This window comes from Rhinoderma darwinii, chromosome 1 (assembly GCF_050947455.1).
Source record: "Rhinoderma darwinii isolate aRhiDar2 chromosome 1, aRhiDar2.hap1, whole genome shotgun sequence".
In the NCBI taxonomy this organism is placed as follows: domain Eukaryota; kingdom Metazoa; phylum Chordata; class Amphibia; order Anura; family Rhinodermatidae; genus Rhinoderma; species Rhinoderma darwinii.
This window is the reverse complement of record NC_134687.1, coordinates 244,501,039-244,517,640: the sequence shown is the minus strand read 5'-3', so window position 1 is coordinate 244,517,640 and position 16,602 is coordinate 244,501,039.

Here is a 16,602-nt window from a genome sequence, read left to right as displayed (position 1 = left end):
TACATGACAACATACATACATGCAAATATACATACATACACACATGCACATATATACATACATGCCAACATACATGCACATATATACATACATGACAACATACATACATACATACATACATACATGACAACATACATACATATATATACACACATGCAAATATACATACAAACATGCATACATACATGCAAACATACATGCAAACATACATACATACAAATATACATACACACATGCACATATATACATACATGACAACATACATACATGACAACATACATGCAAAAATACATACATGCAAACATACATACATACATGCAAATATACATACAAACATGCACATATATACATACATGCCAACATACATGCAAACATACATGCACAGATATACATACATACATACATGCCAACATACATACATGCCAAAAAATAATAATAATACGTTCATACTTACTTTCCTCCTGTCCGGCCTCCAGCGATGACGTTTCATTCATGTCGCCGCTGCAGCCTGTGATTGGCTGCAGAGGCGGTCACGTGGGATGAAGCGTCATCCTGACGTGCGTGACCGCCACTACAGCCTGTGATTGGCTGCAGCGGCGAAAGGGATGAAACGTCATCGCTGGAGGCCGGACAGGAGGAAAGTAAGTACGAACGTATAATTTTTATTTTTTTATTACATTTAAATGGTATTTTCCGCGCGCCGAGCATGTACTGTGAAGGTTGCTGAAAGAGTTAGTGCAGCCCATTAACTCTATCAGCACCCTGGACAGTAGCATGCTCGGCGCACGTAAGTGACAGGTTCGGTCAGAACTAGTTCGGTCCGAACCGAACTTTTTTGTGAAATTCGGCGAACTAGCCGAACCGAACTTTTGATAAGTTCGCTCATCTCTAGTCTCTATGTCAATGAGATATTAACACCTTTTGTCTCTTCATTGTCTTCCTATCTTAGGGATACCAAGGACACCGTCACCAGGATCCATGAGATCAATGTAACTCCCACCACCATGATAGCGAGCATAGACGTGGAGTCCCTTTACACTAATATTCAACACGATTTGGGACTCAATGCTGTCAAGCATTTCCTTAACACTAAAGGCACCCAATTTCAACGTCACAACGATTTTGTTCTGTCACTCCTACATTTTTTACTTACTCACAATTATTTTATTTTTAACCATAAATATTATCACCAAACAAAGGGTACGGCTATGGGCACTGTCTGTGCACCTACTTATGCGAACCTTTTCTTAGGGTGGTGGGAAGACACTATTGTTTTTTCTGATAATTTCCTCTCCTTCACTTCACACATCTCATTTTGGGGAAGATATATCGATGACATTCTCATCCTTTGGGATGGGGATGTCAGCACCTTTTGTGACTTCATGTCTATGCTCAATGCCAATTCTATTGGCATGAAATTCACGTATGAGATTCATGACCATACTATTAACTTTCTTGATCTCAAGATCTCTCTGGATCCTGGTGGCGGTGTCCAGACTGATATCTTCCGTAAGGCTACTGCTACCAATAGCCTTCTCCATTGGCAGAGCTATCATCCACCTGCCCTTAAGAGGGGTATACCCATTGGTCAATATTTGAGAGCCAGACGCAATTGTTCTAGCGAACTATCTTTCCAAACTGAATGTGACGGTCTTTTCAACAAGTTCACAGCACGTGGCTACCCAAAAAAATGGCTACATAGGGCATATGCTATAGCAAGGGCTTCTGATAGGAGTGACCTACTGTCAAACAATGTTAAGAAGGACACTAAAGCAGGGTCATCTGATGTTATCCGATGCATTGGCACGTACGATGCTTGTTCTTCTCAAGTTGTACAAATCCTTCAAAGACACTGGGCCATTCTCACTGCTGATCCCGATCTCAGGGATGCAGTGATGGCTAATCCGAGTGTTACTTATCGGAGGGGTAGGAACTTACGAGAGTTCCTGGTACATAGCCATTATTCTAGGCAATCTAACAACTCCTCAACTTGGCTCAAATCATCACTTAAGGGCTTTCATCCATGTGGCAGATGTTCTTTCTGCCCCCTAATGCCGACCGTGAAGAATTTTTCGAATCCTGTCGATGGCAGGTCTTATCGAATTGAGCAGTTTTTGAACTGCCAAAGCAGTGGGGTTGTCTATGTTGCCAGGTGTCTTTGCCCTAAATTATATGTGGGTAAAACCGTTCAGGAGCTTAGAAGACGTGTATCTAGACATATGAGTGCAGTGACTTGTAATGAGGATACTACTCTTACGAGACATATTGTTAAATTTCATGGAGGTAACCCTAGGTTGCTCAAATTTTGGGGCATTACTCAAATCAAAATGGGCCCCAGAGCAAGCAACTTGGATCGTAAACTCTTGCAGGAGGAAGCGAGATGGATCCATCGTCTTAATACCATGTCCCCCTCAGGTCTGAACGAGGGTTTTACTTTCAGCGCTTTTCTTTGACTCTACAGTTGGACACTGTGGGAACCTTTCTCAATGTTGTCCTTGTCTATATTATTGGACCACTGTGGAGCTATGTGCACATATACATTAAAAACTACTGAAAACCTTTATACGACCTGCCTGCCTTCTTTGCATTCTTTGCATTAATGTGGAGAATCCTTTCAAATAAATAAATATAGTCACTTGTAATCCAAGTGGCTGGACTAACTGACGTGCTTATTTAATTACGGTTTGACCATGTGAGGATGGCGGTTTATTATCCATATATATTTCTTTTTATTGATCCTGTGGTGGTGGTTGGATGATTGACACTACCATAAATGAGGGACCTCGGGTGGATTCACAACATTTTCTCCCGTTGGGAACCAATGTGCTATTCTACGTACTTTCACATGGGAGGTGTTCCCCCTCTGTGTGCTTCTCTCTGAGTATGGCCCTACTAATATTGCGCACGCGCTTAATTCTGGGGTAATAGTGAATGACAATAAGTCATCAGTGTCAGCCGATTACACTGATAGACACTTGCCAAGTATCATCACTCTGACGGTGATAACAATTATATCACCGTACATGAACGTGCCTCTCCGGCACTATGTTGTTATTTTGCCCATCTGCGCATGCGCTAGCGACTCTTTGGCTGAGTCGGGATTTAGGTCAGGACGACTGCACTAAGTTCGCTTTTTACTCTAGTGCGCATGTGCCACCTCATGTCCATGATTGTATCTTCTTATTCTGCCGTTCATACGTCAGCTGTAGACAGCTGAGAGGCCGCTATGTCTCCTCTTTTGCCATTGGCTACTTAGCCTGACACACCTTCGGATGTGTCATCTGACGCACCTATATCAGGATCCTTTTCATCCCGCGCCGCCATTAGCCCCGTGGACCCCTGAGGACGCTACTTAGTAGCGAAACATGTCGGGGGGGCTGCTAATATTTTAAACACAGCCGTCTACCTGACCTACTGTTGTTCACTGGACACTTTATAAATTACAATTCTAACTGGATAGGGAAAACATTGATACTCCTATGCCTATACTGTGTGTGTCTGTTGATTCAGATAACACTTATATGTATCCGGTTCTCGGCTGTTGACAATTTTAATCTAATATTCATGTGGTCTGTCTAGGCTATACGTAGCTGAATAAAAGTTTTTTATTTTACCTATATTGTGGTGGCTGGGAAGTTGGGCTTAGCTGTTGCAGACAGCCTTCTCCATATAAGTCACACGATACAGCCCCACTAGTGAGCAATGATGTTTGTGCTTCTCCTGGCGATGTGTTTCCTGCATTCCCTTCACCCCAGGATTTCCAAGAGGTTGAGGAACCCAACTGTATTGTTACCTTGAGGTCTGATTTGTCTTTGTCCAATGATGTTGTGGATATTACGGTCAGTATGGACTCTCCAGGCGCACAGTCTTCCAACATGGATGAGGATGACACTGGAGTGTCAGCGAGTTCTAAGGTGGAAGAAGGAGCATTGGAGGAGCAGGTCTGCGAAGGACAACAAGACACTGGTCCCAACAGCAGTGGTGACCTTCATGATGGTGAGACTTCAGACCCTTTTCAAATATGCCCAAGGCCCTTGTTTTCTAAAAACGGTTTGACTTCTATCTCCCCCTCTACTGCCACCAAATTCTCAGGACTCACTACAATTCTGAACAGTGACTATATATTTTGGTATGATCTTTGCCTGGGTGATGGGTCAGATAGTATGCCAGCATTACCCAATATATGGTGGTGGGATGCACTGGGGAGGAGGGTGTCTGGATGGTCCATGTGGAGTCTGCAGAAACCTGTAAACTGGATAAAAGGTCCCAAGAAACCCCCTGACCCCAGAGACTCCATCTCATGGGCTAAACTGTCCTGTAGGCCACTGGATCAGCTCTTTAAAAGCGAACAGATGACGTGGAACTTTTGTGGAAGTGTCTTGAACTTTGTGGTTGTGTTTCCAGACATTGCCCCGGATGTACATGTGCACTGGACTTTCTTTACAGCCTGTGGACTGTTCTTATTGAACTGTAATAAGTGGCTTATGAGTGAGGTGGCCAGCGGCCTGTGTAGGCCACATGGCCAGCTCACTTATTATATGAGGGGAGAGGTTGTGATGGTGCATTATGTGTGGTTTATTATGAGTCCTCAGCAGAGAGGGATGACTCTCTAATCAAGTACCACAGGTCATGTCTCCAGCCTATGGACAATTGGACGAGTCAGAGGTGAAGTCCACAAGACAAAGTGTTGTCATTGTCCACTCTCCACAGGGGGTCATCAGGAGGCACCACAGTTATATTCAGCTCAGGTGCAGACCAGCAAACAAGGGTGATCCAATTATCTTCCCCATTGTGTTCTCATCCTGGCTGTGGCAATACACATCATAGCACAAAGGACCACAACTCACTTACAGACAGTGTATGATTACAAACTAAAGTCATTATAATGATGGTGACTAGAAACTGCCAAGATGTTCCTCCCCCTGAGTGGATATAAGGGCTTGTCCTGGGGAGGATGGAGATCTTCTGGATTTAGACCTTCAGGAGAGCTGAAGCTGAGGCCAGCGCTCGAAGATGTTCCTGTGACTACCTGATCTTGTGGACTGTGTGTTGTTCCTGCATTGAACGTGACATGTTCTGCCAATCTTGGATACAATAAACCCTGTTGGAGTTGCCCTGTCGTCTCAGGCTCTGTTGATCGTGCATTAACCTAACGAACCCCATTACATGAAGTATTAATGCAGAGTGTGACATAGTGGTTGTAAGTAACGTCATAAATTTATGTGATAAGAAAGAAACACACTCATAAGCATATAATTTCAGCAAGATCTATATAGGTGGCACAGTGGTATATCTTACTCACCCATATCGTTGCTCCTGCACTGCAGAGACACCAACCCGACGCGCATTTCGGCGAAATGCCTTCGTCCAGGGGTGGTGTCTCTCAAGCGGAAGCCACTATTTACATAAACATTGTCCAATCACGCTAGAGAGACCTGTGAGGGCAAACAAAAAAGGGATAGCCATTATGTGGCGACAGACGCCAGGTACGAAGATGTCCGACGATGTACTTCCGGTGTCGCGTCATCCGGAGGGGCCAGAGAGAGAGCGACGGCAACGTCACTCTGACTCAGCACATCCAGATAAATATATACGAGACCGCAGGACATCATGGACACTCCCCCCTGATTCGCAAGCGCTTGGCTTATCCCAGGTGTGATAAAAGGATCTATCTCTGGAACGTGATTGGACAAATGTGCAAAAAATGCATATATTTGGAGAGGAAAATCATCACGGGAGACGGAAAAAGTACAGCGATCACTGACATACTGAGATACAAAGTCTGTCATACAAAATAACATGTAAAGTGCAAGTGAAGGTGACAAAAGGATTGAAATAAATATAGGAAAAATAATAAAAAATATGTGAAATTATGTATGTGCGAAAAAGAAATGAAAAATATGTGGCTAAACGAAAATGTGAATAAAAAAATAAATAAATATGATATGATGTATATATGCGTAAAATATATCAACGTGCGACATATTGATGAAATCAACCTGCTATTTATAATGTTATATAAAGGATAGCAAAATACAACATGGGACCAAGTCCTTATATGTCATATTTTTGAAAAAATGTATTAACATAAAGAATACATATTATGAAGAATGACACATAGGACAGCTACCTCCCTACTCTGCCATAGCCAAGGGGGCTCCCTTCAGAAGCAGAATCCTGTGGGCGACACTCTGGCCGGGGATTCCACTCCTGAAGGAGCCATGCAGCGTCAGCACCCGGCAGCTGAGTGGGCCCCCCAAAGGGTAGGGCCCCGGCATTTGCCCGGTTGCGCCGGGTGTTGACGCTGACCCTTATTGTAATACTCTGCTCTGCTTTCTCTAAGCGGTTGTCGTGGTGCGTCACTGCTGTTTTCAGTTGTTGCAATGAGGCAGATATCGTGGTCATCAGCGTGGCGTTCAGACGCATAACTTGTAGCTCTTGTAATACTGCTTATGTGGCAGAGTGGCCTTTGGGCGATGAACGCACCGGGGCCTGGTTGCGACTGGTACCTCTGCACCCCTTAAAGCTACTCCCCTGGTGGCCTTAATGTCCAGTGCAAGCTGCAAAGCAACCTCTATTGCCAATCGTTTGTAGTCCAAAAATGGTGGACAGGTAGCGACTACCTCCTGAAACTGCCCCAAATCCGCTACTAGCTCTAAATTCTCCACAGTGTTAGGAGGAAGAAAGAACAGCGCCATCTTAAATCGGCAGAGCGTCTTCAATATCTGCAAGGCCAACGAGTCAGTTTATTTCTTACCGCTCCTCCAAAAGGTAAGATTACATCAAATGTAACATGAGGACCAGAGACACTACTCTAGTAACACAGTACGGTCAAAATGGCGAGTAGTTGGACCGGAGATCCCAAAATGAGGCAAATAGACAAGGAGCTGTGCTTTGTGCGTCTTCACATGTCAGCGCCGGAAACCGGAAGTCCTACCTTGAAATACTTTTAATAACTAGATCTCCCTAGTCTATTCTCTTGTGTGGTTAGTACTCTTCTCTTTTCTTACTAACTTTAAGGGTATGTGCACACACACTAATTACGTCCGTAATTGACGGACGTATTTCGGCCGCAAGTCCCGGACCGAACACAGTGCAAGGAGCCGGGCTCCTAGCATCATACTTATGTACGATGCTAGGAGTCCCTGCCTCTCCGTGGAACTACTGTCCCGTACTGAAAACATGATTACAGTACGGGACAGTTGTCCTGCAGAGAGGCAGGGACTCCTAGCATCGTATATAACTATGATGCTAGGAGCCCGGCTCCCTGCACTGTGTTCGGTCCGGTACTTGCGGCCGAAATACGTCCATCAATTACGGACGTAATTAGTGTGTGTGCACATACCCTTATGTGTAAATCATCTCTTCATTTAGTTCTTGCCTTTTTTTCAGTTTAGTTAACATATTCTGCTTGTCACTAATTATCTGAGTTAATCTTACCAGCAGTCATTCCCATACATTGCTCTACATAGTTTAACACAATCAGGGTGAGGTAAAGTATCTGGAACACAGACGGCCAGAGATGCACCTAATTTATTAGGAGGCGTGCACTTCCTAATTAAACTGGTACATCTTACTTCAGCGTGCTTTAAATTAAGCCTGGCGTATGAAACGCCAGTCTTAATAAATTCCCCCCTTTGACTTTCAAAACCATTATCTAAAAATGTAACTAAACTTTCAAAAAAGTTTTGAACAGTAGGGGACCAAGCCCTAAAACGAAGCGGCAAAAGCAATCGGGTGAGCGCTGAGCCACTTAGTTGCTGTTCGGCTTTTCCAGAAAGCCGAGCAGTTGGTCTACGGGCTCATAGATTTTCTATTGAGTTCGTACACCATTAGGGTATGTTCACACGAGGGCGTCCGTTACGGCTGAAATTACGGGGATGTTTCAGCCTGAAAACATCCCCGTAATTTCAGCCGTAACGGCATGTGCAGGCGCTTGAACGCCGTGTCAATTACGGGCGTAATTAGCGCTGCTATTCATTGGAGTCAATGAATAACGGCTCCAATTACGGCCAAAGAAGTGACAGGTCACTTCTTTGACGCGGGCGTCCATTTACGCGCCGTCATTTGACAGCGGCGCGTAAATATACGCCTCGTGTGAACAGACAAACGTCTGCCCATTGCTTTCAATGGGCAGATGTTTGTCAGCGCTATTGAGGCGCTATTTTCGGACGTAATTCTGGGCAAAAACGCCCGAATTACGTCCGTAAATAGGCCGTGTGAACATACCCTTACCTTGGCTTTCTGAGAAAAGCCGATCAGAAACCAGTCGGCTCAGTGCTCACCCAAGCACTTCTGACACTTAGTTTTAGCGATCGGTGGGGGTCTCAGTGCTCGGACCCCCACTGATCAAAACTTCTGACATGTCACTGTGACATGTCAGAAGTTTTCTGAACGTTTACTTACCCTTTAAAGGTCCTTTTCTCAAGGATTTCTCAACTTGTTTCATGCTTTAACAGGTCACAGACCATGTCTGTCCCTCATCACTGCAGGCAAACAGGCTCCCGATACCTCAAAAACCGCAAATTACCCACTTTTCCCCATTGTGCCAAAATGCGTGTTTTCTCAGACCCCAAAGGCCCAGTCATAAACTGTAAACTGTTTGTCGCTCTTAGTCCAGCGCAATGATCAGTGGGCCTTTACCAGTTGTGAAACAAAGAAGTAACAAAACTATGTCTCAGCCAAAACCTCCTCAAACCTTGAGAGTGAAAACAGCCTAATTGATTCAGAAGATGACTTACGCCAAGCCATACTGGAGCAGTAGCAAAGGGAGAGGATTAGTATATGTCTAAAATGTTACCCTTTTACCATGGCCACTCTCACTTCCGGTCCTCCTGCCCCCTGATCCTAGCAGCAAGGGTTCAGATGTATGGGCCAGTCAAGTTTTTCCACTCCAAATGAACACTAGCCATGTCTTTATGTTCATGCTTGAACAAAAACGGGTCTTATCCAGAGGGTTCCAACAAAGTTGGAAGAATACAATTGTACAAAATGTCTTGGCATGCTGAAGCATTAAGATTTCCCTTCACTGGAGCGAAGTTGCCTAGGCCAACCCCTGAAAAACATACCTATAGAATTATCTCGCCTCCACCAACTTTACAGTTGACACAATGAAGTCAGACAGGTAACGTTCTCCTGGCATTCCCAAACCCAGTCTCCTTTACCAGACTGCCAGATAGAGAAGAGTGATTTGTCACTCCACAGAAAACATTTCCACTTTATCCGACGCTTGGCATTGTGCTTGGTGATGGAAGGCTTGCACAGTTTTTGTGTGTATGTTAATGTCAGAGGAGGTTTGGAACTATGCCATATTTGAGTCAGAGTGTTGGCGACTTTCATGCTCTATGGCGACCTCGCTCTGTAACTTGACGTGGTGTTGCTGTGGTTCCTAAACATTTCCACTTTGCAATAATATTACTCACGTTTAATCGTAAAATATCCAGGAGGGAAGATATTTTACAAATTGACTTGTTACAACGGTGACATCCTATTACAGTACCACTCTACAATTCAGTGAGCTCTTGGGAACGACCCATTCTTTCACAAATGTTTATAAAGGCAGACTACATGGCTAGGTGCTTGATTTTTTACACTTGTGGCAATGGGACTGAATGAAAAAATGATTCAATGATTAAGAGATCTATACTTTTGTCCATATAGTGTATATATTGACCTTATTTTGATGAACATGCACAATAAAGAGCACAGTAAATTTAGCATTTTATAATTTTCTCTTATTGGTATTTTAATATTTGTTCTAAGGTAAATGTCTAGTTTGTCGAGATTGTAATGGAAAAATGAAAGTAAATGGTTTAAACTGCAAAGTGTAATTCTGAAATTCTCATGTAATTTTACAGATTATTTGAAACCATGTAGTATGTCATCATCGGAATATTAAGAAAAAATAATTACAATTTTAACCTCTGTCTTCACACCTCTTAACAGAAATAAATAGTACTAGGTAGATTTTTCATACTCACTAACGTCAAGTTTAGCCACAGCTGAGGGATGAAGTGATAAATAAACCCACATGAGAAGTGTTAAAACCACCAAATTTGTGCAAATGTTTAGTCAGAAACCAGGAGTGCAGTTATTCTTATTTATAGAACTTCCTTAAACCTAATTATATTATATTACATTATACTTCTATGTATGGCAATTTTTACTTCATATCACATTAAACACATGCTGTTTACCATATTTTAACTAATCATCGCCGCAAAACCATGTAATTTTGCAAAATTTGAATCACACATGCAGTCTTGGCGGCATTTTTTTTTTAGACAAACACAGAACTATATCTAAAAAAGGAATTGTATAAAAGAAAGACTTGTATGTCTCCCCTCTTTTGTATCCTCTCCTCTGTTTAGCTAAAAAAAAACAAAAAAAAAACAGCATCAGCAACTGCCACAAAAATGGAATGTGTGATTCTAGCCTTGGAGAACTCCAGGGCGGGTCTGGGACTAAAATGCAGCCCTGGCACGTAAACCACACCAGCCTGCAGAATATATACTGTATATATAATTTAGCAGGTGTGGAAGAAGCAGGCATGGAGCCTACTTGTGTGTTTTATATTTGTGTGTTTTAATGCAAATATTAAAATTGCAATGCATTTCAAGTGGTTTTTCTCTTAAACATGCATTTTTGGCAGCATTTATTTATTGTCATTTTGTACATCTTAGCATTTTTTAAGTCCTATATAGAAGCCTATAGCCTATGTAATCAAAACTTTTTATGCAGGCTCTTTCATTTTTCACTATAGACAAAGTAAAACGTTAAACAGTTTTTGGGCAAAAACACAATAAAAAAAATGTGCAAAAAAAGCCACAGAAAACGCAAGTTCACATTGTGTGTAAATCTAGCCTTTTGATTATGATGCCGTTTTTTTTAGCCAAATACAGGAGTGGATACAAGAAGGAGGAGACATATCACTGTTTCCTTTATATTTTTCCCTATTTTTGGATCCACTCCTGTGTTTGGCTAAAAATCTGCCACAAAAACGGCATGTGTGATTCAGGCCACGTTCTTTGATATAGGATTTATTTTTGTAGCCGAAACCCAAAGAATTGGATCCTACACAAAGCAGTAGTATTTGTAAAAAGACTGAAAGAGTACATTTCTATTAATAAACTGACAACAGATAAAATTAATATTTTGATATTTAAATTAACTTTAAATTTAAAAGGGGGCATGCATTTGACTATACATGGTGGACGCATTGCTGCCTAACTCCCCACATAGCTAGGACTTTTAGGTCATTCAATAGCAAAAAGAGCAGCTAAGAGCCTCAAGCTTGAATTACCTTTGGCTACAGAACCTGGTTGTGCCGCTAACAGCAGTGAGAAATTCTAGGAGCATAAGGCAAAACCCCACAAAGCAATCATTGGCTGACATGCTGGTCTTGGCAATAATGGACCTCCGCCATTACCTCTTTCTACCCTGATAACACAATCAGTTGCCTCGCGGTTGATTTCACAGGACTTTCCTGATGTGAACCGTGAAACTCAGGCACTTTAACAGAACTCTCCTATTTCCATCACAAATATTGATATAAGAAAAGGTTCTTTAAAGTAGTCAAACTAATGAAAGCCCTACCCAAAGAGGAAATATTGGCAGATACTATGTCAGCAGTGAACTACGTGAAAATTGATTAAGAAAGGTTACACTTGATGAACCTGTGACTAGTTCAACCTATGTAACTATGGAACATGGGAACATGATGGAATCTTTGCTGGAGCTTACATGGACCTGAGGGGAGAATAAATACTCCACCAGCACGACCTTCTAAACTGCAAGCCCCAACTGAAGATGCCATCTGTGCTTTTGTTTCCAGGGCACTGAAGGGGAGATCGACAGGCTGTGCTCCAAAATTACTATTTCATCAGGATTTACAAAAATTGGATTCTCAGATGGAGACGATAGACTCCACGTTAAACTCGACTGCGTCTCGAATTAACCAGAACTCCAAACCGCTGGAGGAGCTACAAAATCAGCTTGATACCACCAATGCTCATATTGAAGATCGATCTAGAAGGTACAATTTTCATATAAGGGGGGGTACCTAAAACCCACACAGATATCCCTGCCCCGGTTCGTATTTTAATCCCCGATGTCTCAGATTACCATAGGACGCATAAGGAGCTAACTGCCATATGCAGCTGCCAATGGGCTGTTGAGGGATAAAGTTGTTAAGCCACACTTTTACTCGGTCAAGAAGAAAGTAATGGAGGCAGATCTAAAACTCCTGAGAATAACTTTACTGGACTCTGATATACAAATCTTCACAGAAGTTTGCAATTCTAAGCAATCATGCAATTTGTCACGGTTTGTATGTATGTGGACCCACTAGGCCGCACTGCCGTAGCAGGGAGGCAGCTGGCCAAACAACAGGGAACCCCAGAAATACAAAGTCCCGCACAAGGGTACCTGGATAGTCCAGACAGTGGCCGCAGCTCTGGCACAGATAGAGGTGGGTGCAGCAGGTAACGCCAGACGTGGCGGATGACAGCAGGTGCCGCAGGTTGCGCCAGACGTGGCGAATCCCTCAGGTCATGGCAGAAGACACTGGACATGGCAGAAGACACTGGACGTGGCAGAAGACACTGGACGTGGCAAACGACAGCAGGTGCAGTAGACACGACTCCAACACTAGTAGGCACAGGAACAAGAACACAGCACGGGATACAGGAACAGGTAACAGGGTATGGGTAACAACTGGAACGGAAAACACTAAAGGACCATTTGCAAGACAGACTTTGGATAAACTAATAATGCTCAGGCAAGGATCAGATGGGCTGGGGCCCTCTTATAGTCCAGGAAATCATGTGTGTTGATGATGATGATTTCCTATATGTGCGCGCGCTGGCCCTTTAAGAGCAGGCACGAGCGTGCGCGTTCACCCTACAGGACACATAGTACCCGAGCGGAAGTGAGTGCTGGCGTCTCCTGGGAAAGAGATGGCTGCGGGCGTCAGGAGGTGAGTGGACCCGACGGCCCGCGGCCATGGACACTACACAATTGACTATAAATTCTAGAGATGGGTCCGGCACACGATGTATTTAAAATTCAATGCTGCTTTATTGGTATCAAATGTTAAAACAAATAAATGAAATCCTGGGCACAGAACGCCTACGCGTTTTGAACCTCTCGGTTCTTAGTCATAGCTACTCTGCTAATGTGAACAGTCTCAATTATCTCCCTCGAGATCATTAAACAGGTAATGCATATGGAACATCATTAGTCATGTGCAACCTATGTTAAATATCAGAATAGTGATTGCTAGCATAAATGGAAACAATTATATACAAGTAGTCAGGCACGGATCGGGATGAGACTACATAGGGGTTACATAAAATAATATTATATTTGTGTCTATAAACACATTAAGATATAAATGCAAATTTAACAGATTTTGTTAGGAAGTGCTACGGCTAACATTCCCCCTCTTAGTGTACCATACAGGAGGGATAGCAAAATGGCTGATTAATAAATATACATCAAATCGGTTCTATAATTTAGACCCCTGGAGAATCTTGTATCCATTTTAAGGATCCACATTGCTTCCATGTTCAACAAAACTTTACTAGAGTCCCCCCCCCTCTCCTAGGTTTAAGTACCTTCTCTATCGGAATGACTCTAATAGACATGACATTCCCATTGTGTGCTTCCAGAAAATGTTTAGAAGGAGGTGTTTCACTTTGCATCAGTGGTGAGCGGACCAATATTTTTTCTTTGTTTCTATCAGCCTTTGTGGTCGGTGGTCTTGTTTTTTACGTTTACCAGCTCCCACACTCCTATGTATGGACTTAGCTTATGAAAGCACATTTGCCACGTCTCTCCTGGATGTTACCTATATTGTATGACTGGGGTCTCCTGATTTTGGAATTTTATGAATAAATTATTCGATTCAAGTAAGTCTGTTCTTTATGAATCAGGCAATGGCTTCATTCAACAACCAGGAAAGGCTTAGCCGGGCGGCTGCTCTTTTTTCAGATCAAACTCAACATGCAAGTGATCAAAATCACAACCTTATGTCTCTGATGCGGGATTTAGAAAAAAAATCATTTCAACAGGTATGGGTATGGTGGCATAGTACCACTCTTTTTTTTTTATCCCATTAGTTTTTATTAAAAAATTTCCCAAAAAATTACATACAATATTACACAATTTATCCCCATCCACCCACACCCCTCCCTCCTCCCATACAAAATCCAACAGCAGTCATGGCTCAAAAAGTGTGGAAAGCTCTAAAGGACAAACTGAGTAATTATGGACTATGGAATAATACTCCAATATGGTGGAATTAAAGGTTGGATAATGAGTACTTTCAACTATATTATACTTTTTGGGTATTTATAAACTATCACAATTATATCGAGGGAACAATATTCGTACATATCAAGATATTTACAGATTAGAACAGCTCTTTGGCGAAGTAAATGTTCAACTCAAATGCAGACATTGCCTGAAGGTGACTATATTGATGGGCAAACTAAGATGAAAGGGTTAACATCTAGAATATATGGTATGCTGATTAAAGGAAGTAGGCTGGAATTACCGATAGATGTAAGAGTTAAATAGGAAAGAGATGTAGGTGAGCTTTTACTGAATCAATGGGATAGAATAACAAATGCCATCCCTCACTTGTCTAAGGGTGCGTTCACATATATCAGTTGTATCAGCATCAGTTTTTTTGTCGCTCAAGTGATTACAATTGATGCAAAAACTGATACAAAAATGTATCAGTTGCCATCAGGCTTTTTCACGATTTAACCCCTTCCCGACATATGACATACAGTTACGTCATAGCCGGGAAGGGGAAGTATGGAGCTGGCTCACGCAGTGAGCTCGCTCCATACGATGCTGGTGTCGGCTGTATGTTACAGCCGACACTTCAGAGTAACTAGCGCCATCTCGCTCGAGCTCGATTGGGCAGCATTTAAATCTTGAGAAAGAGGGGGGCGACCCCCTCTAACAGCTCATCGCACCCCCCGCAACTCAATCGCGCGGGGGGGGCGATGGTTGCTATGGCTACCTGGGGGCCTAATGAAGACGCCCAGGTCCACCATCTTTGTACACCTATTAAGCCCTGCCTCTGGCAGGGCTTAATAGATGGCTGTCAGAATCACGATATACTGCAATACATTAGTATTGCAGTATATCGTGCAAGCGATCTAATGATCGCTGGTTGAAGTCCCCTAGGGGGACTAATAAAAAAAGTAAAAATGAGTAAAAAAAAAAAATATATTAAAAGTTCAAAAAACCCCCCTTTCCCATTTCCCCCCTAGAGCATAGTAAATAAATAAACATAATTGGTATAGCCGCGTCCGTAAAATTCTGAACTATTATAATATATCATTATTTAACCCGCACGGTGAACGCCGTAAAAAAAAAATTGTAAACGCCAGAATCTCTATTTTTTGGTCACCTAATCTCCCACAAAAAATGAAATAAAAGATGATCAAACCGTCGCATGTACACCAAAATGGTATTATTAAAAACTACAGCTTATCCCGCAAAATATAAACCCTTAATCGACAGAAAAATAAAAAAGTTATAGCTCTCAGAATTTGGCGACGCAAAATAAATTCTCTTTTTTACACTTATAAGTGCCCTATCTTGTACATAATGTGATCGGCGCTGTAATGTAGACTTCAGCAGTGTTTTTTTATTTAGAAAAACGATCATTTTTGACGGAGTTACGACCTATTTTAGCTTTATGCTAGTGAGTATCTTAATGCCCAACTGGGCGTGTTTTACTTTTTGACCAAGTGGGTGTTGTGGAGAGAAGTGTATGACGCTGACCAATCAGCGTCATACACTTCTGCCCATTCATTTACACAGCACACAGTAATCTTACTAGATCACTATGTTCAGACACATACACACACATTAACGTTACTCAAGTGTCCTGAGAGTGAATAGAGATCACTACCAACCAGGATGTGATGTCTATTCTGAATCCTGACACTTCGCTAACGTTTGTGTGTGATTTACAGCACAGCACATCGAGATCACGCTGGGCTGTAAATGACACACAAACGTTAGCGAAGTCTATTAACTCTCAGGACACTTGAGTAACGTTAGTGTGTGTGTATGTGTCTGCACATAGTGATCTAGCTAGATCACTATGTGCTGTTCAAATGAATGGAGAGAAGTGTATGACGCCGATTGGTCAGCCCCACAGCCCCCTTGTAGGCAGAGCCACACAGCCCCCTTGTAGGTAGAGCCACACAGCCCCCTTGTAGGTAGCGCCACACAGCCCCCTTTGTAGGTAGCGCCACACAGCCCACAGCCCTCTTGTAGGTAGCGCCACACAGCCCTCTTGTAGGTAGCACTACACAGCCACCTTGTAGGTAGCGCCACACAGCCCACAGCCCCATTGTAGGTAGCCCCACACAGCCCACAGCCCACAGTCCCCTTGAAGGTAGTGCCACATAGCCCACAGCCCCCATGTAGATAGCACCTCTCCTCCTTCCTGTAAATAGCGCCACTGTAGCTCCCTGAAGGAGCGAAATGCTCCTGGAGCGCTCCTCTTCATGTCTCGGTCCATATATGGACAGTGACATCAGGGGCAACTCCTGAAGCAGAGTCCCCATCCAC